The sequence below is a fragment of the Mandrillus leucophaeus genome, unplaced genomic scaffold, assembly GCF_000951045.1.
Source record: "Mandrillus leucophaeus isolate KB7577 unplaced genomic scaffold, Mleu.le_1.0 Scaffold587, whole genome shotgun sequence".
Taxonomy (NCBI): domain Eukaryota; kingdom Metazoa; phylum Chordata; class Mammalia; order Primates; family Cercopithecidae; genus Mandrillus; species Mandrillus leucophaeus.
In genome coordinates this window covers 1,961,372-1,988,516 of record NW_012106330.1, presented here as the reverse complement: position 1 = coordinate 1,988,516, position 27,145 = coordinate 1,961,372, and positions in this window count along the sequence as shown.

Here is a 27,145-nt window from a genome sequence, read left to right as displayed (position 1 = left end):
TCTAAATAAACACAATTTATGAGAATATTACAAATGCACAGTGCTTGCTACATAGGTGCTTCTAAAGAGCTACTTGATTAATTGAATTGCTGAATATAGGGTTCAGCTGGTACATGCCTATTGTAAGCATATGCTTTGTTTTACTCAGAATTGGGTCACTGCATTGAGATACCTCAGGCCCTGCTTCCCTTCCTCCTATAAATGAGTGATTACTATGTGCTGGGTGCTTTGCTAGGGCTAGGGATGAGTACTGACTAAACACATGTTTCAAATTATTATAAATGCTATAAAGCAAAGGAGATGACATTTGAGTTGAGATTTAAAGATAAAAGTAGGCATTAATTTGAAGGAGGGTGGACAAAAATTTTTCAGGCACAGGGGAGAACATGTACAAAGGCCGATGGTAAGAGAAAGGATGGCTGAAGAGCTAAATGAATCCCAGTTAGGCAGTGTTCAGAGAGCATTAAAAAAAAGTAGTTGGGATCAGAGCACATAGAATCTTCCTGAAATATAGAATATTTTGGTCTTTATCAAAGGGAAAATGAGAAACTACTAAAGGATTTTAAAGAAAGCATAAGAATATTTGCCTTTCAAAAAAATTGCTCTAGCTAGGGAGTAGTTTGTATAGCTACAAGTATTCCCACTCTCTAATAAGACACCAGATCTCTAATTGCTAAGCCTCACCTCGCCCTTCTCTGAGCAGGATAGCTTTGGAATTGTAAGAGAACACGGAGATATACTGAAGCTCAAATCCAGGAAATATAACAAAGTTCAGGAACTTATTTTTTTAGTTAATTGGACCAGACATACTACTTAGAAGCTTTTGTTGTTGTTTTCTATCACGGATTTTGACTCACTAAATTATGAAAATATTCCTGTTTGTTCTAAAATTTCTCTTGGACCTGGTTTGGGATCATCTCATTTAGAATCAAATGGTCTATGTTTGCTGTCTTTATCTTCTCAACGTCAATTCAAGGGTCTATAATCTTCTCTGTCTCCAAGTGTTCCAATGATGTTACCAAATACAAAAGATACTTAAAAATTTATTTGTATAGATTCAGTGAGTACATGTGCAGTTTTGCTACATGGATATATTGTGTAGTGGTGAAGTCTGGGCTTTTAGTGTACCCATTACCGAAACAGTGAACACTGTAACCAATAGGTAAATTTTCAACCCTCACCCACCTCCCAATATCCCTCGTTTTGGAGTTCCCAGCATCTATTACTCTCCTTTGCATTAAAAGACACTTTTCAAGCTTCTTATTTGACCTGAGATGAATTCTTTCTAGAAATGCCTTTTTTCCCTGCTTTCCATGACAATACACTTCTGGTTTCTGCTTACTTTCCTTGATGCTTTTCAATCTTCTTTGAGGGCTTCTTGTCTTCTACTCAACCTTTAACTGCTGTCTTCTCATGCTACCTAGTCTCTCCTGATTGCAACCCACACTGATAGTGTATTAGTCTGTTATTACATTACTATAAAGAACTACCTGACACTGGGTAATTTGTAAGGAAAGGGGTTTAATTGGCTCATAGTTCTGCGGGCTGTGCAGGAAGCATGGCTGGGGAGGCCTCAGAAAACTTACAAGCATGGCGAAAAGTGAAGAGGAAGCAGGCACATCTTCACATGGCAGAGCAGGAGAGAGAGAGCAAGGGGAGGTGATACACACTTTTAAACAATCAGGTGTCATGAGAACTCACTGTCACGAGAACAGCAAGGGGGAAATCCATCCCCATGGTCCAATCACCTCCTACCAGGCCTCTCCTGTAACACTGGGGATCACGATTCAACATGAGATTTGGGCGGGGACACAAATCCAAACCATATCAGGTGGCTTCACTTGATCATCTATATAACTAATGACCTTTAACTCTGAAGTATTTCTCTCCAGCTCAGATTTCTATCCTAAGCAACAGATCCTTATAACCACCTCATAAACATCTCCATGTGACCATTCTTCAAATATCTATAACTCAATGTCTGAAATTGAACTCATGATCTCATTTTGTACCCCTCTGCAAATTGGTTCTTTTTCTTCCTCCTCCTTTCCTTAGGCATCACCATTTATTTAGTTGTTCATGCATGAAACCTACACATCATCCTTAATATTTATATCTCACCTCACAGTCTATGCTATTTTATACATAAATCTCCTTTGCATCTTTCAATTTCTTTCCATCCCCATCTTAGTTCATTTTCTGTTGCTATAACAGAAAACCGCAGACTGGGTAGTTTACAAATAATAGAAGTTTATTTGGCTCTGGAAGCTGTAAAGTCCAAGACATGGCACTGGCATCCGGTGAGGGTCATCCCATGGTGGAAGGTGGAAGGTGGAAGGTGGAAGGACACACAAAAGAGAGAAAACGGGGGGCTGACCGTATCCTTTTATTAGGAGTGCATTCCTAAGACAATTAACCCTCTCCTATGATAATGGCATTAATCCATTCATGAGGGCAGAGCCCTCATGGCTGGATCACCTATTAAAGGCCCATCTCTTAATATTGTTATAGTGGCAATAATTCTCAATCCATAAACATTTGGGGGACACATTCAAACCATAGCAAGCCCCATTATCACTATCTTAATTTAGAGTGACTGCTATTATTCTTTCAAGTGAATTACCACATGATATGGTTTGCATCTGTGTCCCTGCCCAAATCTCATGTCAAATTGTAATCCCCAGTATTGCAAGTGGGGTCTGGTGGAAGGTGATTAGATCATGGGGGTGGTTTCTCATAAATAGTTTAGTACCATCTCCTTGGTGCTGTTCTTGTAATAGTGAGTGAGTTCTCACCAGATCTGCTTGTTTAAAAGTATGTAGCACCCCCCTGCTCTCTCTCTTTTCCTCCTGTTCTGGCCATGTGACATGTCTGCTCCCCCTTTGCCTTCGCCATGACTGGAAGCTTCCAGTGGCCTCCCCAGAAGCAGATGCCACTATGCTTCCTACACAGCCTGCAGAACTGTGAGCCAATTAAACCTCCTTTCTTTATAAATTACCAAGCCTCAGGTATCTCTTTATAGCAATCCAAGAATGGACTAATATACTACAATAGTCTTTTCAGTTGTTCTTTGCCTTGAGTGAGTTTTCTAAAGCACAAATATGAATGTATCACTCCCTGGATTAAAACACTTTAATGGCTCCTCACTTTTCCTAGGATAAAGTCCAAATTTCTTAAACCTCATTTACAAAGCTTTTCATGCCTCTCTTTATAGATCATTTCTCATCATTCACCTATTTACCTCTATTCTCCAGTCAGGACGAATAACCTTCAAGTCCCCTAGAACACTGACACTATCTCCCTTTACTTAACTAGCTCCTACATATCCTTTGGATCTCAGCTTGGATAGGAGAGTCTCCAACAAATCTGACCTAGTGTCCAGCTTAGGTCATCTCCTCATGTTCTCCCATAGTACTCAGACCTTTCAACTGGATAAAGAGTAAACCCCAGGGGAAACTGTCTTTTCACCATTTAATTTCTATCTACTACCTAGAAAACAGTTTAATAAATATTTGTGAAATGGATAACATAACTTGTTGCTCAAGCCTGTTTCATGTGGTTCTTAATTTTTTATGTTTTAGTGGATGACAAGAATCTGTAATTTGCATATGCCCTGCAGAAGATAAGGTATGGATATTTAGGACTAGTCTACAGTTAATCAATGTGGATTACAGACTAATTACTTTGTGGACCCTAAGAGTAATTTCAAAATACCCCAAGATTTCAAAAGGAAACGAAAGAAAGAAAAGCAAGCAAAACTAACTTCATGAAATTAATGTATCCTTGAAGGGGATGTTACATTGACTCTCATTACTATAATATCATTGTGGATTTCAGTGGTTTTCCTGGAATGCTGAAAAGAAGTGCAACTGGAAGCCCCCCTGGCAGTTGAGCAAACATTTGCTTGTGGTGAAATAATTCCTGAAAGGGGCATTCATTCAATAAACATTTATTGAGCAACCACACACACACAAATGTACACACACACACACATATACGTAAATACATGTTTATATACTATATTGTCACATAGTAAATGCTTGGGGATACAACAGTAAACAAAGCAGATCAAAATCTTTAATCTTTCTCTCTCTTTTTTTTTTGAGATGGAGTCTCACTCTGTCACCCAGGCTGGAGTGCAGTGGCGTGATCTCGGCTCACTACAACCTCCACCTCCCGGGTTCAAGTGAGTCTCCTGCCTCAGCCTCCTGAGTAGCTGGGATTACAGGCACCTGCCACCACGCCTGGTTAATTTTTGTATTTTTAGTAGGGACAGCTTTTCACCATGTTGGCCAAGCTGGTCTTGAACTCCTGACCTCAGGTGATCTGCTGCCTCGGCCTCCCAAAGTGCTGGGATTACAGGCGTGAGCCACTGCGCCTGGCCAAAAATCTCTAATCTTATAGAGGTTTTACTCACCTTTTTATCTTTAGCACCTCAAGAATGCTTAATAAATATTTGTGACTTAGTTAATTAATGTTTCTTAAGACCTGCTCACAATCTGTATTTCCTTAAGTCTTGATGGTCTTCCATTCTAGATGTGCTATTGCATAGCAGATCCCATAGATAAGGAAGAAAGGCTGTGATTATCCTGAACGTAACTTCTACTTCTCTTTATATTTCTTATTTTAAAATCACTTCACCATAATTTATTATAATTACCAAAATGTTAGCTTATGAAATTTGAAGCAGGTCTCTTTATAGAGAATAGACAGGCAGTTACAAAAAATGATCTTTTATCATAATTTTGTTGATGATTTTGCCTACAGTAATTATAGAGAACTGTTAATCACTTACACCAAGATGATCCCTAATTTAAACATATTATGCATGTGCTGTATGCACCTTATTTAAAAGAAAATCAATTTGTTATTTATTTCATTATATTTTTCAGCAGTTTTTCTGTACAATATGTGAAAATTGAAAAGTTGAACAAAGTCAACTCAAGGTTCCATCAGATTGCTTTATCTACAGGTTTTAGGGTTATAAATATAAAATTAAGGTTATTGCTTCTTTGAGAGCTAAAGTACTTAGTAAAACATTCATTGAGGTTTCTTCTTTGTAGTCTGATAATGTTAAACACGGCTTATATCACATTTATAAGCAACAGAATTATTTCAAAAAATGTAGCTAATGATAAGGATGAATGTCATTTACTTTTGTTTTGATCGCCAGGAAATATTGTTTACTTTACTTTAAAATTTATGTGAGCCATTTGATTATATGCCTTTTTTAATTAGCTTGAAGGAAGCAATCACTGGGGAGAAAGCGGAAATCAATTCTGATCCGATATTGATAGCTACTGTGCTGTAAACTGTGTGTCCTTTCTAATTAAATGTAAACATGTTCAGTTCTAAAGTCCAGCAGCAATGACAACAGTCACTAGGAAAGATTGCCTAAGTACTGCTCAACTGATTTGCCGGCCTTTCTTTCTTTCAAAGTTGTGCTTGTGCAATCATTGGTGGGGTGAATGCTGGTTGTAACTGACTTTTTTTTAGGTCATCTTCAGAGAAAAGATTTGACAAGAATGTAGAGTGCTCTACATGTAATACCTGAAGTTACTTATTAACTATGTCCTTCTGATAGCTAATCAATGGCATTGCATAGAGTGAAATTTGGTGCACTAAACTGCCCCCCTGTCCAAAGCCAAGTCTTGGTAAATATTTAATGGCTGTAAAGGTGTTTTGCTAGTTATCAAACTGATATGTTAAAGGACTCTTAAAAGCAACTTTATCTTTTCTTCCATTCCATAAATAATTTGCTCAGCAATATACTGTGTAGGTGTAAAAGCATTTGGATTATTTCATTTTATTATCTTCCTCAGAAAAAGAACAAACTAGAATTAATATAAAATCATGTTCACTTTAATCAAGTACTTTGTCACTTAAACATAAGAGGGAAAAATAACAACCACCAAACTTCTCTCTTGGTAAAATGCCAACTTAAAAAGCATAAAACAACCCAACCCCTTTCACTTTACTAAACACTACACTAGACTGGTTCAAAACCTGTTGTACAGCTGCTGTCATAAGGAAATGTTATAAAATTTCTCTTGCAACACACTCTGGAAAAATTAGAAGACATTTGGATTTTTGCTTTTTATTCAACATAGTACAGGTTGGGCTTTACCTATTTACTTTTTAAATTATCTGTTGAGCCCCCTTGTTTTATCTAATTTAAGTCCTAGCTAAGCAGAAAAACTAGCAGTTTTATTCTTGAAATAAATAAACAAATATCCTAAGATTTAAGTTTTATTAGAATACTTGATAATTGCTTAGGTCCTGTCTAGAAATGAGTCTGATTTCTTTAAATTTACACTTATTTAATGCTTACAGATTGGGAAGGAAGTTAGTAGTACTTTTTTTTAATTCTGGCAGGAGAAATAGTTTAAATGTATTTCAGTCTAAAATTTAAGACACTAAAGACTGACTTATGAGGTGGGAATTTTAATAGCCTAATTGTAGAAAGTCACAAATTACACTCCTAAGTAGGAAATAAGTTCTGGTGACTGAAAGTCCTACATTGAATTAATGACTCTGCAAGATACATCCAATATCAAAAGGGTTAAAAATGAAAAAATAAAGAAAAAGTATTAGAGTAAAATCATTAAAGTTCAGTTTTTAGAATGAACAAATATTACAAATTTGCCAGATTTGAGGTGGTAATGATGCATTTCTCAACACTAGGAAGACCTGCTTATTTTACCTTGTGGTGGTCTGAAAGGAATATTTATGTATGTTTTTGCCTGCATAGCTGGTGTATGGAAGTTTCCTACTATTAGTTTCCTACTATTAGTGACATATTAAGTTAGATTTTAAGATGTTATTGATGGTCTAAGTGTAATGTAATTGTTCCTAAAATCCTGTCTAAAGATTATTTCAATATTGTATCACTTTGGAAGAGTAAGGCACCATGTTCCACCATGTTCCAACTTCAAGGAGTTGCATTTTGTATATTGCTGACCACAGTATATCAAGAGTTCGGAAAGAATATTCATGTTTTTAAATTGGTATTTCCGGTTTGTGCCTCCTGAAGACATGTCTATTTTGATTTTGATCTCTGAAATGTTTATTATAAAGGTATTTTCCTACTTCTCAAATTTTGGCCAGAGACCAATGTCAGATCAGAACAACGGAGAGGCCAGCAGGTACATGTCGGGAGCCTCAATCTAAAATGATAACAAAACTTCACTGAAATAAGTTGAAAATATGATACTAGTTAACTCAGGCTGCACAGGTAACCAATTACTCATGGAAATCAAAAAATATAAATTTGGTATACAGATGCTAAAACAGGCACTTCAATAGGAAATTAAAATTCTTTTTCTGGCACTGCAAACACAATTGCATATATGTGAAAAGATAAGCTGCATTAACTAACCTTTACCAGCCAGCTTTTTAAAAATTTATTTTTATTTTTACGGATTCAGGGGGTACATGTGTAGTTCTGTTACATGGATACATTGCATAGTGGTGAAGTCTGGGCTTTTAGTACACCCACCACCCAAATAGTGAACACTGTACCCAACAGGCAATTTTTCAACTCTCACCTCCTTCTTCCTACCCCAGTTTGGAATCCCCAGTGTCTATTATTCTCCTCTGTATTTCCACGTGTATCCATTGCTTAGCTCCCACTTATAAGTGAGAACAAAGAGTAACTGATTTAGTGTTTCTGAGTTATTTCTCTTAGAATAATGACCTCAAGATCCATCTATCTTGCTACAAATGACATATTTTCATTCTTTTTCTTGGCTGTGTAGTATTCCACAGTATATATATATATACCACATTTTCTTTATCCAGTCATCCACTGGATGAGCACTTAGGTTCAGTCCACAGCTCTGTTATTGTGAATAATGTTGAGATAAATGCACAAGTGCAGGTGTCTTTTTCTTTGGGTAGATATCCAGTAGTGGGAATGCTGTGCTGAATGGTAGTTCTATTTTTATTTCTTTGAGAAATCTCCATACTGTTTTCCACAGAGGTTGTATTAATTTACATTCCCACGAACAGCGTATAGTGGTTCCTTTCCTCCACATCTTTGCTACCTTGTTTTCTGAAGTTTTATAATAGCAATTCTGACTGGTGTGAGATGGTATCTTATAGTGGTTTTAATTTGCATTCTTCTTCTGTTTAGTGATTTGAGTATTTTTTTCATACGTTTGCTGGCCACTTGTATGTCATCCTTTGGGAAATACCTGTTTATGTCCTTTTCCCAATTTTTAATGGGGTTGTTTTTTTCTTATTGAGTTATTTGAGTTCCTTGTAGATTCCAGGTGTTAGTCCTTTGTTCAACGCATAGTTTACAGCAAATATCTCCTCTCTTCTACAGGTTGTCAGTTTAATATGTTGATTATTCCTTTTGCTGTCTGGAAGCTTTTTAGTTTAATTGAGTCCTATTTGTCTATTTTTGTTTTTGTTGCATTTGGTTTTGAGGTCTTAGTTGTAAAATCTTTGCTTAGGCTGATGTCCAGAATTTTTCCTGGGTTTTATTCTAGGATTTTCATAGCTTCAGATCTTATGTTTAAATCTTTAATCCATCTTGAGTTAACTCCTGTATACAGTGAGAGACAGGGGTCCAATTTAACTATTTTGCATATGGCTATTCAATTTTTCCAACACCGTTTATTGAATAGTGCGTCCTTTCTCCACTGTATATCTTTATCAACTCTGTCAGAGATCAGTTGGTTGTATGTATGCAGCTTTATTTTTGGGTTCTCTGTTCTGTTCCATTGATCTATGTGTCCATTTTTCTATCTGTACTGATAAAATTTGGCTCTGTGTCCCGATCCAAATCTCATCTTGTAGCTCACGTAACTCCCATGTGTTGTGGGAGGGACCCGTTTGGACATGATTAAATTATGGGGGTGGGTATTTCCTGTGCTCTTCTTCTGATAGTGAGTGGGTCTCACAAGATCTGATGGTTTTAAAAATGGGAGTTTGCTTACACAAGCTCTCTCTTTGCCTGCTGACATCCACATAAGATGTGACTTGCTCCTCTTTGCCTTCTGCCATGATTGTGAGGCTTCCCCAGACATGTAGAACTGTAAGTGCAATAAACCTATTTCTTTTGTAAATTGCCCAGTCTCAGGTATGTCTTTATCAGCAGCATGAAAACAGACTAATACAGTAATTTGGTACCAGTAGAGTGGGGTGTTGCTGAAAAGATACCCCCAAATGTGGAAGTGACTTTGGAATTAGGTAACAGGCAGGGGTTGGAACAGTTTGGAGGGCTCAGAAAAAGACAGGAAAATATGGGAAAGTTTGGAACTTCCTAGAGACTTGTTAAATGGTTTTGACAAAAATGTTGATAGTGATATGAACAATAAGGTCGAGGCTGAGGTGGTCTCAAATGGAGAAAAGAAACCTGTTGGGAACTGGAGTAAAGGTCACTCCTGTTATGTTTTAGCAAAGAGACTGGCAGCATTTTGTCCCTGCCCTGGAGATTTACAGAACTTTGACCTTGAGAGACATGATTTAGGGTATCTGGTGGAAGAAATTTCTAAGCAGTAAAGCATTCAAGAGGTGACTTGGGTGCTGTTAAAGGCACTCAGTTCCACAAGGGAAACAGAGCATAAAAGTTTAGAAAATTTGCAGCCTGACAATGCAATAGAAAAGAAAATCCCATTTTCTGAGAAGAAATTGAAGCCTGTTGCAGAAATTTGCTTAAGTAGCTTGGAACCAAATGTTAATCACCAAGACAATGGGAAAAATGTCTCCAAGACATGTCAGAGGTCTTCACAGCAGCCCCTCCCATCAGAGGCCCACAGGTCTAGGAGGAAAAAGTGGTTTTGTGGGCCAACCCCAGGGTCCCCACGCTATGTACAGCCTAGGGACTTTGTGCCCTGCATCCCAGCCACTCTAGTTGTGGCTGAAAGGGGCCAATGTAGAGCTCAGGCTATGGCTTCAGAGGGTGCAAGCCTCAAGCCTCGGCAGCTTCCACGTGGTGTTAAGCCTGTGAGTGGACAGAAGTCAAGAATTGAGGTTTGGGAACCTCTGCCTAGATTTCAGAAGATATATGGAAATGCATGGATGCCCAGGCAGAAGTTTGCTGTAGGGGTGGGGTCCTCATGGAGAACCTCTGCTAGGGCAGTGCAGAAGGGAAATGTAGGGTGGGAGCCCCTACACAGAGTCCCTACTAGGGCACCACCTAGTGGAGCTGTGAGAAAAGGGCCACTGTCTTCCAGACCCCAGAATGGTAGATCTATTGACAACTTGCACCGTGTGCCTGGCAAAGCTGCAGACACTGAACACCAGCCCGTGAAGGCAGTCAGGAGGGAAGCTGTATCCTGCAAAGTCACAGGGTAGAACTGCCTGAAACTCTGGGAACCTACCTCTTGCATCAGCATGACCTGGACGTGAAACATGGAGCCAAAGGAGATAATTTTGGAAGTTTTAGGATTTGACTGCCCTGCTGGATTTGGACTTGCATGGGTCCTGTAGCCCCTTTGTTTTGGCCAATTTCTCCCACTTGAAATGGCTTTATTTACCCAATGCCTGAACCCCCATTGTATCTAGGAAATAACTAACTTGCTTTTGATTTTAACCAGCTCATAAGCAGACTGTTTGGGGGACTGTTCTGAAGGCATGATTGGTTTTGAAATGTGAAGATATGAGATTTGGGAGGGGCCAGAGGCAGCATGATATAGTTTGGTTCTATGTCCCCACCCAAATCTCATCCTGTACCTCACATAATTCCCATGTGTTTTGGAAGGGCCTGGTGGGAGATGACTGAATTATAGGGGAGGCTCTTTCCCGTGCTGTTGTCGTGGTAGTGAATAGGTCTCATGTGATCTGATGGTTTTAAAAACGAGAGTTCCCTTGCACAAGCTCTCTCTTTGCCCACTGACATCCACATAAGATTTGACTTGCTCCTCCTTGCCTTCTGCCATGATTGTGAAGCCTCCCCAGCCATGTGGAACTGTAAGTCCAAACACCTCTTACTTTTGTAAATTGCCCAGTCTCAGGTGTGTCTTTATCAGCAGTATGAAAATAGACAAATACAAGTACCATACTGTTTTTGTTTACTATGGCCTTGTAGTATAATTTGAAGTCAGGTAATGTGATGCCTCCACCAGCTTTGTCGTTTTTGCTTAAAACTGCTTTGGTTATTCAGGCTCTTTTTTGGTTCCAAGTGAATTTTAGCAGTATTTTTTTCTAATTCTATGAAATATGATGCTGGTAATTTGATAGGAATTATGTTGAATCTATATATTCCTCTGGTGAATATGATCATTTTAATGATATTGATTCCTTTGATCCATGAACATGGCATGTTTTTCCATTTGCATCACCTAGAATTTCTTTCGTCAGTGTTTTGTAGTTCTCCTTGAAGAGGTCTTTCACCTTCTTGGTTAAGCATATTCCTAGGATTTTATTTCTTGTGTGGCTATTGTAAATGGGATTGAGTTCTTGATTTGGTTCTCAGCTTGAATGTTATTAGCATATAGAAATGCTACTGATTTTATACATTGACTTTGTATCCCGGAACTATACTGAAGTCATTTATCAAATCTAGGGGTCTTTGGGAGGCATCATCAGGGTTTTCTAGGTATAAGATCATGTCATCAGTGAACAGAGATAATTTAATTTCCTCTTTTCCAATTTGGATGCCTTCTATTTCTTTCTCTTGCCTGATTGCTTTGGCTAGAAATTCCAGTATTATGTTAATGGGAGTGGTGAAAGTGGGTGTCTTGTTCTGGTTCTTAGGGGAAATACTTTCAACTTTTTCCCATTCAGTAAGATGTTGGCTGTGGGTCTGTTGTATATGGCTCTTATTATTTTGAGGTATGCTCCTCCAAGGCCTAGTTTGTTGAAGGTTTTTATCATGAAGAGATGTTGGATTTCATCAGATACTTTTTCTGCATCTACTGAGATGATCATATGGTTTTTGTCTTTAATTCTGTTTATGCAGTGAATTACATTTGTTGATTTGCATATGTTGAACCATCTTTGCCTCCCTGGAATGAAACCCATTTGACCATGGTGTACTAACTTCTTGATGTGCTATTGGATTTGCTTTGCTAGAATTTTATTATTATCATTGTTACTATTTTATTATTATTATTATTTTGAGATGGGAGTCTTGCTGTTGTCCAGGTTGGGGTGCAGTGGCACAATCTCAGCTCACTGCAACCTCCGCCTCCCAAGTTCAAGCAATTCTCTTGCCTCAGCCTCCTGAGTAGCTGGCATTACAGGCACCAGACAGCCACCATGCCCGGGTAATTTTTGTATTTTCAGTAGAGACGAGGTTTTCACCATGTCTGTCAGGCTGGTCTCAAACTCCTGACCTCAACTTATCTGCCCACCCCAGCTTCCCAAAGTGCTGGGATTACAGGCATGAGCCACTGTGCCCGCCCAGCCTGTTTGCTAAAATTTTGTATCTATGCTTTTTTTTATATCTATGCTTTTTAGGGATGTTGGCCTGTAGTTTTCTTTGTGCATATGTGTCCTTCCCTGGCTTTGGTATTAGGGTGATAATGGTTTCGCAGAATGGGTTAGGGAGAAATCCCTCCTCTTCAACTTTTTAGAATAGTTTCAAGAAGATTGCTACCAGCTCTTCTTTGTACATGTACTAAAATTTGTCTGTGAATCCTTCTGGTACTAGGCTTTTTGTTGTTGTTGGAAACATTGTCATTACTGTTTCAATTTTATTACTCATTACAGGTCTGATCAGGGTTTCTATTTCTTCCTGGTTCAATCTGGGGAGGCTGTAAGTTTCTAGGAATATATCCATTTCCTATAGGTTTTCTAGTTTGTGTGTATAGAGGTATTCATAGTATCTCTGATGATCTTTTGTACTTTTGTGGTATCAGTTGTATTGTCACCATTATCATTTCTGATTGTTCTTATTTGAATCTTCTCTCTTTTGTTATTGGTTATTCTAGCTAGTCATTTATTAATTTTGTTTTTCTTTTCAAATAACCAACTCTTCATTTTGTTGATTCTTTGATTCATTTTTTTCATCTCACTGTTATTTAGTTCTGCTTTGAGCTTTGTTATTTCTTTTCTTCTGCTAGCTTTGGATTTAGTTTGTTCTGGTTTTTCTAGTTCCTAGGGGTGAGGTGTGGCATTAGGTTGTTAATTCAAGACCTTTTTATCTTTTTGATGTAGAGATTTAACGCTATAAACTTTCCTCTTAGTGCTGCTTTTGCTGTATCCCAGAGGATTTGGTACGTTGTGTCTCTATTTTCATTTGTTTCAATAACTTTTAAATTTCTGTCTGAATTCCACCATTTATCCAAGGACCATTCAGGAACGAGCTGTTTATTTTCAATTTATTTATTTATTGACAGAGTCTTGCTCTGTCGCCCAGGCTGGAGTGTAGGGGCACAATCTTGGCTCACTGCAACCTCTGTCTCCTGGGTTCAAGTGATTCTCCTGCCTCAGTGTCCTAAGTAGCTGGGACTAGAGGCATGTGCCATCAGGCCCAGCTAAGTGTGTGTGTGTGTCTGTGTGTATGTGTATGTGTATGTGTATGTGTGTGTGTGTGTGTGTGTGTATTTTCTTTTTTTTAGTAGAGACAGCATTTCGCCATGTTAGCCAGGCTGGTCTCAAACTCCTGACTTCAAGTGATCCTCTCACTTTAGCCTCCCAAAGTGCTGGCATTACAGGCATGAGCCACTGTGACTGGCTTCAGTGTATTTACATAGTTTTGATAGTTCCTCTTGGTATTGATTTCTAGTTTTATTCCACTGTGGTCCAAGAAGAAAATACCGGTATGATGTCCATTCTGTTGACTTTATTAAGACTTGCTTTGTGGCCAAATATATTATCTATTTTGGAAAATGATCCATGTACAAATGAGAAAAATATGCATTCTGTCATTGTTGGGTATAATGTTCTGAGAATGTCTATTAGGTTCATTTGGTCTAGAGCTCAGCTTAAGCCCAGAATTTCTTTGTTGACTTTCTGCCTCAATGATCTATCTAGTGCTGTCATTGAGGTGTTGAAGTCTTCCACTATTATTCTATTGCTGTTTATCTCTTTCTGTAGGTCTAGGAGTATTTGTTTTACGAATCTGGGTGCACATACATTTAGGATAGTTATATCTCTTTGTTGAATTGAACCTTTATTATTATATAATGACTTAATCTTTTTTTTTTACTGTTTTTGATTCAATGTCTGTTTTATCTGATATAAGTATAGCTGCTCTTGCTCATTTTTGTTTTCCATCTGTATGGTACATCTTTTTCAACCCATGTCTGAGTGTATGAGTGTCTACCCATGTGTGAGTATATGAGTGTCTACCCATGAGGTGGGTTTCTTGTAGGCAGCAAATGCTTCAGCTAGGTAACTTGTGAACCCAAATAATTTGTGGTGTGATACTACAGGTGATTTAGTTATATGTTTCCTCAGAAATTGTCTGATTTGGGTAATTACAAAAGACAAGAACAAGAACATATAGGAATACATACAAGGAGCACCTAATCCAGATTAAGTCTTGAAAAAGGAGTAAGAGTTAATCAAACAAGGAAAAATAAAGGGCGTTTCAGGTACAAAAGGTCATGTATATCAGCATGGTGGTATGATAAAATCTTTGTTGAAAATATTTAGTTCATTATGGGATTGCAAATATGGCTAGTCCTAAATAGAAATGTGCAGAGTAGAGCACAAGTACCAACATGTAGAGTAAGGTGAGTGAGGGAGAGAATATTATCTTGAGGAAAGGATAGTGTGCTCATCTCACTATTGCTATGTATTTTGTGCAACCAGGAAAAGAATAACCCATTTTCTGATTGCTGGAAACCCAGTATGTGGAAACTCTTGAGTCTGGTTGAAGGCATGTCCATTCTCATTTATTCAGAGCACCTACTTTGTGCCAGACACTGTTCTAGGCATTAAGGAAAGACCAATGAATGAGAAAGATCAAGAACGCTACTTTTGTGGTACTTTCAGAATGAAGATTTTATCCAGATTTAGGAAACACCCACGTGCAGGTAAAGTCCCTTTCTGGAGAGCTCATCTACTACCCTGGTCTAAGAGGCTCTCATCTCTCATGAATTTTCTACTCTGTACTCTACACCAAAGCCCCCAGATGCCAATTCTTTATAACAAATGCTTTATTTCAAATTTTATCTTTTCACGATGGGTCTTTTTACATCATGTATAGCTCTAAAATAAATTTTCTATCAACAAAGTATATATTGCTGCAATATGTCCTTTTCAATAGTAAAGGTATATCCAATTATTATGCAAATATTAAAAAAGATATTAGTTACAATTATCAAGAACTAGTCAACTGTAAAAACAATTCCTTAAAGGTTGTCTGTAGAGTGTGTTTTCATATGTTCATACTTTATTCCAAAAGATTCTATATTTTTATGAGAAAATAACAGTAGAATGAGCTTTTTTCATATTAAGAAAAGGTCTGAAATATAAACATTAGATTTTGTAGCACTTCAATATCTCTGTCTACCTTCTGGTAATCACTGCCTTTATGAAATTTACTTTTGGAAGTGACAAATACAACTATGAGATCTCGTTGAAACAAGTCAATAACAAAAACACATAAGTCAATCTAACAAGCAAATTTAAATTAAATTAAATTTTAATTTAGCAGGGTAATATTTATTGCCCTTATAATTCCATATTTACCTGGCTTGGGATTGAAATAGTGGATTAGGGCAGGATGGCAATGATGCTGACCTTACAAAGAATGTTAGGATCTTTTCACTAATAAAAATTGTATTTCCTTTATCTGAAAAATTCATAGGTACAATAAGTTTGTTTTTAATACGTGCCTATTATGGTTTTGTATAGAACTTACCCATAATATAAGTATGAACAGGGTCCCAGGCTATAATTTGTTCTTCATCTGGGGAATATACTATGGACAGGTATCATTTAGCAACATTTATTTAGGTTGAGGAATATCTCTCTGATCTTGTTAACTATTCAAGGAAATATACATTATTTAAAAGATATATTCAATTAGTGAAAATAGGAAAGAGGACTAATTTGGATGGGCAAAGGACTGAAAACTGACCTACATCTTATTTATTTTATTCCTGCAACGAGTATGATGAGTTCACAAAAAAGTTACCAACATTAATGTCATGTAGAAGAAACCTGTATTTTCTTCTACACGATATTGATAAGACCAAGGATTCTACAATAATGCTGTCAGCAATCCTATATTTATGCAATCTATTGAAACATATTGAATAACAGAATGTAACAAATAATTTATTTAATGGGAAAATAACATACAAATATAATAAATCCAATTTGGTAAACACAGACTTACTAAATCTGAGCTATTAAGGAGATTATTGACATCACAATGAAATACACTTTAAAAATTAAAATCATGTAATTTTCACAGAACACCAGCAAATTTCTAAAAGTGCATGAATGAAAAAAAATTATACCTATAATATAAACACATTAGTTGCCCTAGAATTATAAACTGAATAAGAGCATCCTTGCCTTAAGAAACTCAAAGTGCAAGTTGAGAAGGCAGATAATAATAGATTTTGGGAGCAGAGAAGATGCACACCTAATTTGACTGGTGAATGAGAGGGGAGAGAGGCAGTAGGTTATTTACAAGAGAACAATTCCTGAAAAAAAGCATGAGGCAGCATGAGCAAAAGTATGTTGGTGAGAAAAATAACAGTATACACATAACTAAAGCAGTTTGGCCTCAAGTACATGACAAGGAAAGAGTAAAAGATGAAGACAAAGAGGCAGTCATGAGTTAGATAATGAGAAGGCTTTAAAACTATAATATTATCTTGTGGAAATGGAAGACTATTATTGAATGGTTTTAAGGTAAATGGCAGTCAAGAAAGAGTGAGTAATGAATTTGAAGAGAACAAATCAGGTGTAGAGAAATTATTTAGGGAGCTATTTCTGTAGTTTCAAGTAATATATAATAAAGATCTGAATAGGATATTAGTATTAACAATAAAAAGAGAAAACAGATTCAAGAAATATTTAAGAAGTAAAATTGATGCAATTTATTGACTCATAGTAATTCAGAAGAAAGAGCAGTTTTAAAAAGGACATTGCTGCCTTCTATTTTAGACATTTTGAATTAGGTTTACCATGAAATATCAACTGAAAATGTCCAGCAGATAGTTTTGATATACAAACTGAAATTAAAGAGAGAGAGATGTGGCTTCTGCATTTGGGAGTCATCAGCATATAGGTTGGGGTTAAAAAATCCAGAGGAGTATGTGGAGGCAGTTCAAGGAAAAGACATATGATAATTATTATCACAAACAGGGAAAAAAATTCCTATAAGATGGTCACAATATATCAGAGTAAGAATTTTTTATAATCGACATTGTCCTTTTTCTGGTATTCTAAATGAAATAATCAGAAACAATCATCGGCTGCCTCCCATGTGCTCAGTACTGAGAGAAAAAAGAGAGAAGTAAAATTTATTCCCTAATTAACACTTTGACAATACTTTATTTCCCACATGGATTTATACATACATGCTTCTTTATGCTTCATATGATGAAACCTCTCATATCACAACAGTCACTTTATATATTTTCATTGTGTTTTTATAATAGGATACTTTTGTTATCAACTGTCAGCAGCAGGATCATGAACCATGATTGAAAGGTGAAAGCAATATGGGATTTGTAAAAACCTGAGCTGTTTCATTCAATATCAGTATGACTTTGGGGAAATTACTTAACTGAATTTTAGGTTTCTCAATTGTAAGACAGATAATACTGCTTATTTCACACAGCTGTTATGAGCATCAGCTCAAATTATAAATATAAAAGAACTGACAAAATTAAAGGTCTATGTAAGTGTTAGCTAACACTATCACTACACCTTCTGTGGTAAACTGCCTAGACGGTATGGGAAATTGAGGGTTAGAAGATCCACATCAAGACTGCCAATGAAGATTGGCCTCAGAGAAGGCCAAACTCCAGGAGTACCCTGAGGCCTGTAATCCAGCTGGAGTAACGAATCTGGAGCCATGAGCACAGTTCTAGTCAGAGGGCACACAGGTCATGAGCAGAGCCAGTACATAGAACATGACTCCATGAATCAGCAGATATTGACACTGGGGCAAATGTATGACATAGTGTGTCAATGCCTTATTTATTCCAGGTCAAGGCTAACTAGATCCACTTTGCAGAGTCTCATAAACAGCTGCTGAAAAACTTTTGATTATAAAAGAGCTTGATAGTATCCCTCTAAAAATGACCAGATTATTTAAATCACACACATAGAAAAACTTCTGGAATTCTGGCCTAAATGACAATCATTCAAATCATGAATGAATTTGGGGTATGAAAAAAGAAAAGTGATGATACTGAACGGTGTGTTTTTCACTAATGAGTAACTGACTAAATAGCCTAGATAATTTCAATAAATAAAAGAATACATCTGCAAAGAATATTGGTTTTGGTTAGGATGCTTTGGTTCTAATTGCAAGCTTGTCACTAACAAATCATATTACTTTGGCTAATTCTGTTTAACTTATTTTTTAAGGTCTAATTCCAAATGTGTAGATAATATTAAAATGACACTAATTATTTTAATGAGTATCTTTTTTGGGCACTTATAAACATTGTATTCAATGTGTACAATAATTTTGAAAGGTAGTTACCATTCCATTTAAAATGAGAAAATGGAGCTAAAGAGGTCAAATAATTACTCAGAGTCAAGCAGGTAAAGGGTGAAGCCAGGATTCCAGCCATAACATGCCTTCTTCCAAAGACTACATAATTTTTGTTTTTCAAAACATGATTTTCTCAAGACTTTTTCAACCTTAAAATTTTATAAGACAAATGTTTAATCAAATACAATGAGTATAAATATAAATTCCAGGTTCTATTAAGTACTGTATCAAAGATTAGTTATGAGATCCTGAAAAAACCACTAAGCACCTCCCTGTTTCACTTGTATAACCATTTAAATAAAGATAATTCATGCTACTAATTATCTCACAAGATGTAGGAATTAAAAAGTGATTATGGCCTTGAAGACACAAAGAATATGGTTAACAATATAATGACCTATCATATGTCTAAGAAATCTCTTGAGACTTCTTGAAGTTAAAAAAAAATCATACTTTTAAAGCTCTATGTATGACTTAATAATAAAGATTATCAGATGGGGATTGAAGTAAATTTCTTTCATTGGTAAATAAAATGCACATCCTAATATCATTCATTTTCCAGTCCATTACTGCTGCTTCTTAATACCATTGCCTGGTTTCTAAAAGAAATTCCTTAGAAGGACATTTATCTAAAAATACCTAAGGAATAAAGCTTAAGGAAGAGAGAATGAACATCCTGCTACTTGACATTAATCCCATTAACTCTGAGTACCTAACAGACGGCTCTGGCATTATTCCTAACTGGAAGACACTGAAGTTAAAGCACGAGGTTTTAAAGTTAATGGGAGTTGCAAAACTGAAAACACTGTATGTCAACTTGATAATATGCCCCTAAGTTATTTTTCATGGATAGTGCCGTTCTTCTGTTTAATGAAGAGTTAAAGCATGTGCAGTAATTCCTTATTTTCACAATATTCTTTCTGACAATAAAGATAACAACTATGAGAACAGTTTTTAGCTGGCTAAACCTGATGTACTGGTTTTGTTAATAAAAAATTCATGACAATTAATGAAATGGATCTATTAAGACAGTCCCCCAAAGTAGTACAGCTGCCCCACCTACAAATGAACTTCTCATGACCTATATTATTCAGAAAGAACTGTAGTAACTTGCATTAAAAATTGTTGCATACAAAAGGTTCAAACCAAATCAAAGCATTACTCAGAAGCTGGCAAGATACTTCAAGTGAAGAATGCTTGATATGGCCACCTTTAATCAAGTTTTCATTTGTTGTTCATACCCATAAAACTATTTCTATAATTGATGCTTTTCTACTATATTAAATTTTAAAAAATGCAACACTTAAAAATCATTTTAAGATATTAATAAGTAACACTTGGCTGAGTCCCAGATTTCACACTTTGTTATTAGAACTGCACTGAAAAGAGAGACTTTTTAGTAGCCATATCTCTTTCTTTTCATCTCAAATCCTTAATGGTCAAGTGCTAGGCAAAGAGAATAAACAAAAGAACCTTAAGGCTCATAATGATTTCTTTGATACATTTTTGGCAAATACAATTTAGCAGAACATTTACTTTCTACAGGTTCCCCCTTAAAAATAATCCTTTAAGTCATACTTTGATTTTAAAAATCAATTGGATGTCAATTATTTCTCTATCATAAATGTATTTCTTCATTAAACAATCCTATGATTATGAGAGAGAATCAGCTCCATTTCCATGTATAAGAATCACAGTTATAAAGAAAAGCTCATTGTTTAAGAATAACAGACCCACCCGAAATGGCATGTGAATGTGTTGTCCATGATAAGAATATGCAAACCTTTTGATGTACAATCTTTTCTAAACCAAAAAAGCCTCATCATATTTGAGACTATCTTTCATTTATAAATAAAAAGTTATTTTTTAAAATTCTCAAAAAAACACAAGTAGAAGAAACACTGGCTTCTGACACTTAATAAGGCCATCTCAATACCTGCCTTCTTTCTCTTCCACAAATGTTAGTTGAGCACCTACATCGATGTGCAAGACAGTGGAGATAAGGTACAGAGATGAAGTAGGGGGTGATACAAAGGTGAACAAGGAAGAAGCTTAACTTGTACAAAGTAGCTAATATTGCCCTGGGGAAGAGGTGTCAAGAACTCCATAGAAAATACCAATCTTGATGAATAAATGTGATGTAGATCTTAAAAATAAATGTTTAGAATAATTTGAGTAGAGGAAACAAATAATATTCCTATTTAAAAACTATAATATTAAGACTGCATTAACTTTATAAATACAATTGTAATACCACTTTATTAAATTTTTAAGTGAATACAGAATATTTTACATTATCAGGGTACAAGACTTCTTAAAAAATTTTTTAATCCATAGACAACTTATTCTATGCTAGGAAATGAAATGCTACTTTAAAACAATGAGGAAATACTTTATTTCCTCCATAAAAAATAGATATGACTTTATATTTATACAATATTTCAAAAACATTCATAAAAAAGACTTGAAATCAAGTTGAAGAAATTTCTAAGTCCATGTATCAGAAATTTAAGGATGAAAGAATCTGTCCAGAAAGTATAACATCTGGCTATTAGGATACCAGAAAGAGATACACCAAGGGGAAAAACGAAAGAGAAAACTATCAAATAATATTAAGGAAAATTTCTCAGAGATGAAAGCCAAAGATCTTCAAGTTGCAAGCATCTATAAGTGGAGATCACAGTAAATGAAGGAAGATCCATTCTCAGATACCTCCTTATCAGATTTCAGAATACCAAACTGAAAAAAACACTGAGATTAAAAAAATTACCTTCCATGAGAAAAAGTCTACAAAGAAGATTGATTCATTCTGAAATCAGTTACTAGAAGCAAGAAAAGAGAAAGAATAACATCTTAAAAGTTTTGAAAGGATGTAATGTTAAAATATGAATTCTATATTCAGAAAACTTCTCTGTTTGGAAATTTCTTGAAGGGGAAATAAAGCAAGAAAGAAGATACAGAATCCGAGACACAGCAAAACCAATGCAGAAGAGAAGACAAATCCTAGGATGACAACTGTGCAGCAGACTGGAGAGCCACACACAGGTCTAGATTGCAATAGGGAGATGGACTGCCCTGATGTAAAAAGGGAGACCTCATAAAACAGAAATTAAGAGTGACAGGATGGGAAGAGCTGAAATAATGATGCATAAGATCCAAGAAAAAGAAAGGTGGCCGGGCAAGGTGGCTCAGGCCTGTAATCCCAGCACTCTGGGAGACCAAAGATGGCAAATCAGTTGAGGTCAGGAGTTCGAGACGAGCCTGGCCAGTATGGTGAAACCCTGTCTGTACTAAAAATACAAAAATTAGCCAGGCATGGTGGCGCACGTCTGTAGTCCCAGGTACTCGGAAGGCTGAGTTAGGAGAATCACTTAAACCCAGGAGGCAAAGGTTGCAGTGAGCTGAGATCGCACCACTGCACTCCAGCCTGGGCAACAGAGTGACACTGTCTCAAAAAAAAAAAAAAAACAAAAAAAAAAGTAATCAGAAATTTCAGGCAGGATAAAAAAAAATCGGTACAAGAAAGTCATGGCTCAAGTAAGAAAAAAACCCCCAAATATGGTCCAATTTTAAGTACTTGGTTAAGTATTTTAAAAATCCTTTTGTCTTGATCCAAAGAACATTCTATTTGGCACAGGGTTGACAAATACAATCCAAAGGAAAGGAAAGGAGCTATAATTTTAGAATACCACATGGCTAGCATGGTCAGCAATATTGCTTCTTACTTTTCAAAACTTCACATCAACTTGTATTAAAGCAATGAATAATTTCATTACTAATTCCACTGAAGGACAGGTGAATGATAAAAATCAAATTCTTCATCTCCATTCAGTTTGCTAAATACTTTTCAGAACTATTTGCAACAATATAAATTCTTTACAGACTTATATGTTTTCTACAAGTCTACATTATGTCAATGTTTATACTCATAAATATAATTACTTATAATCTGAGTGTATGTAGGTTTTATTTAAGTACTTTTTTGAAATTATTTTGTGGACTGTCTCTGCCAAAGATTTCTTTCCTTTTTTTTTTTTTTTTTTTTTTTTTTTACTGGTAATATCAACTGCAGAAACTTAACAGGGAGGTTAAAAGAAAATGGAAAAAGCTATTGATTCTTAGAAATGCCTTTGACATGGCAAAAATTTTAGTAACCTGTCTGATCAAGTACCGATGTATGGAATGTAAAAAACACTTCTCAAGTGACAGAAGGAAGAATGTGATCTTGCTGCCATTCACTTCTTTGTTGGCATAAACCAGAAATTATTTTAAGGTAGTTCTTGAGAAGATACAAAGAGTCAAAAATGAGTTAGAAATGTTTGAAGAGTTATGTACAAATAAATACCTGAAAAACTCAAACTTGAAGACATAAAAGAAACTGTCTGTCATGGAATTTGAACACATTATATGTTCACCAGAAAATATTAATTAATGCGAAAACTATGAGTGACCTCCATACATATGAGTCAGCAGAGTGCTGATTTTGAAATTTGAGATTGTTTTGTTTTTTAGTATAATTAACAGTATAAAGTAAGACTTTTAGTTCTCTAAGATCTTTAAAAGTTTCTCTCCCCTTGCACTCTCTTGCTTAACCCCACCTCATTGATTTTAAAAGACAACAGCACAGCAAACGATGACATTAACTTCTTTGTAAAGATTTTTCAGACTTTATGCTATGGAATAAAGTGAACTGTTAAGACTTTGAAAACTGGGCCGGGCGCGGTGGCTCAAGCCTGTAATCCCAGCACTTTGGGAGGCCGAGACGGGCGGATCACGAGGTCAGGAGATCGAGACCATCCTGGCTAACACGGTGAAACCCCGTCTCTACTAAAAAATACAAAAAACTAGCCGGGCCAGGTGGCGGGCGCCTGTAGTCCCAGCTACTCCGGAGGCTGAGGCAGGAGAATGGCGTGAACCCGGGAGGCGGAGCTTGCAGTGAGCCGAGATCCGGCCACTGCACTCCAGCCTGGGCGACAGAGCAAGACTCCGTCTCAAAAAAAAAAAAAAAAAAAAAGACTTTGAAAACTGCTAGTTTCATTTTTTTGCTAGCTGTAATTATTTATTGGCAAATAAAACAATCCTTCAAGAAGAAAACAAGTCAATAAATAAATATAGTTTGGCAAGTAAAAAGAATTTTGCTACGTATTAGAACCTATTTAAAATAACATCAATGAAAACAAACAGGATTTCTTGCTAGTGATACTGTGGGCACTTTACAAATAAACTACTACAAATACCAGTTTCAAACTAAGTAGCATGTACAGGACATATTGATTCACATTTCCTACTTCAGATTCTGTGCTGCCTTCTGCAATGATCTCTACACTCCTGCATTAGCCCACACTGGCTATGGCTGCTAGTGCTATAGTGCAGAGACTCCCCTTTAAAGGAAGATTGGCAGGTATTGAAGGGTTATAAAGGACTATTAGCACCTAACTGGGGTTTTCTCACTAGTGCAGTGACTGAAGTAACAATTATGAAACAGTTTTGGAGAGAAATATTTTTGTTTTGGTTGGTCAGACTATTTATTTCTGTCTTTAAGAGTATATCCAGTTTGCAGCCCTGTAATGAGAGGTACTCAAAAGTATGCAGTCTTTCTGCTTGTTTTATAAAATTAGTCAAGAGTCCTGAACTTTGGCTTCAATCTTGCTCTTCTGTGTCAATGGCCAAGTCATCTGATCTCTTTAGTTCACCTACCAACATTCATAACTGCCTACCTACCCATACATTAAAAAGATAGGTACCAATATTTTCTAAGTTCTTTGAGCAAAATAAAAGTCACATTACATCTATATTATTAAAAAAAAAAAACAGCTGACTGGAATTAAAGTATTTAAGATAAATGCATAAGTCATGTTGACTCTAGCTGCCAGTGGGAGTAAAATGCAAATGAGCACTATCAACAAATAGCATTGAATTATCTACAGTCACATATCATTGTTCTGCCTCTTGTTCCTCTATTTAAATTTAACATGTTCTTATTCTTACAGTTTCTAATACATACAAACGCAATGACACAAAGAAATATCTGTGAAGTTATAAAGCATTTCAGCGCCTGGTGAGTGCCTCAGGGAGCTATGATTGGAAAGCTACCCAGATTGACACAGTAAAATGAGGGAACTAGAACCAGTCTAATTTGGTTATATCTTTTTGAAGATAAAACATAAAAGTTCGCCTCCTAAAAGTGTGATGGGCATCTTTCACTGAAATTAGATTCAGAAACTAGAACTAGAGTGTAGTTGTTTATTATTATACAAACCATTACTTCGCACCTACTATCAGCCAGATAGTATATTAGGTGTAGGAATAAAAAGTAAAATAAGAAAAAGCAACTGTCATGGTAATATTTGTGAAGGATGTGAGGTTAGGGTTAATGTTAATTTTTTGCATATAATTGTTTACATATCCACTTGTTTTATCACTACTTCTTGAATGGTGGTCTTTTCCCTATGAATTGCCATGTCTTCATTGTTGAAGATAAACTGACCATATATGTGTAGGATTCTTTTATTCTCCAGATCTATATGTACATTTACCTTTTCACTAATATCAATGTCTTGATATCTGTGACTTTACACAATGTATCTTGAAATCAGGTATTCCTCCAACTGTGTCTTTTATAAAATTGCTTTGGCAATTCTAATCATTTGCATTTTTATATAAATTTTAGAATTAGCTTGTCAATATCTACAGTAAACACAAATGTAATTTTTATTAGGATAATATATAGCCTACGGATCAATTTGGAGAGAACTGATATCACAGCAATATTGAGTGTTCCCATTTATGAACACTACGTAATTCTCCTTACATGGGTCTTCCATAATTGTTTTCAGCAATCTGTAGTTTTCAGAGTACAGTGTTAAATTCATCCTTAAATTTCTCATAATTTTGTATGCAACCTTTAAAATGTTACTAGAATAAGTTAATTCAGATCAATATGTAAAAATCAATTGTATTTCCATATATTAGCAATGAACAATTAGAAAAGGAAATTTAAAAGTTCAGTTTCTTTTAAAGAATCCACAGGAATCCTTAGGATGTGTACAACACATCATCAGCAAATAAAAGCAGCTTTATTTTTCCAATTTTTAATAATTATCGGTTCCTACAGAAAGTTGAAGTGAGAAGATCATCCTTGCTTTGTTCTTGATCTTACATAGAAATCATTGAGCCTTTGTCATTAAATATAATAGCTGTAAATTTTCTCCTAATGTTCTTTATCAGTTAGACTGAACAACTGAATGGGTTTTGAATTTCATCACATGCTTTTTCTGCATCCTCTGAAATGATTATTTTCTCTCCCTTATTCTGTTAACATGGTAAATTACACTGATTTTCAAATGTTAAACCAACCTTGCATTGTCACCTTTAGCATTGCAGTACTCTTTATATATGCTGTTGGATTTGGTTTGCTAGTTTTTGTAGAGGGTTTTTTTTTTTTTTTTGAGCCCATCATCATGAAGGACTTTGGCCTCAGTTTTCACTTCTTGTAATGCCCTCATCTGGTTTTCAAACTAATGTAAAACAGATGTTATTGACTGAGTTGGGAAGTGTTCCATCCTCTTTTATGTTCTGAAAATGTTTGTATTAAGACTGTTATTATGTCTTCCTTAGATGGTTGACAAAACTCACCATGAAGACACTTGGGCCTGAAGTTTCTCTGCAAAATGTTTTAAATTATGAATTCAATTCCTCCTTCTCTCTCTCCTCCTTCTTCTTCTCTCTTTTTTTTCCTTTTTTTTTTTTTTTTTTTTTAGACAGTTTCTCTGTCACCCAGGCTGCAGTGCAGTGGTATAATCGTAACTCTCTGCAGTCTCGACCTCTTGGGCTCAAGCAATCCTCCCATTTCAGCCTCCCCAGTAGCTGGAACTATAGGTACACACCACCATGCCTAGCTAATTTTTTAAATTTTTAGTAGAGATAGGGTCTCACTGTGTTTCCCAGACTGGTCGCAAACTCCTGGCCTAAAGCTCCTCCTGCTTTGGACTTCAATTTCTTCAATGGATATTGAACTGTTCAGAGTTTCTGTTTCTTTTCATGTCCACTAAGGATTTATTTCTAGACTCCCAATTCTATTCAATTTCAAAATGTCTATTCTTATGCTAATACCACATTGTTTTGATTAGTGTAGCTTTGCAGTAAGTTGTGAAATCAAGAGGTGTGATTCTGCCTCCTTTGCTCTTTTTTTCAAGATCAATTTGGCTATTCCGGATTTCTTTCATTTCCATATGAACTTTAGAATTAGAATTCAATTTCTACAAAGAAGTTAGCTAGAATTCTGAGAAATTATATTGAATTTGTAGATTCTTATCATCTTAACAGTATAAAGTCTTCTGATCCATGAACACAGATGTTTTTCCACTTATTTAGATCTTCTTTAGTTTCTTTAACAATGTATTTGTCATTTTCAAAGCATAAGTTTTTGCAATTATTTTCTTACATTTATTCCAAAGTATTTTATTCTTTTTGATGCTATTGCAAAGGTTATTTTCTTCTTTTCTTATGGTACCCTCAGTAACAATTTTTTAAAATTTTTATTTTATTTTTTTATAA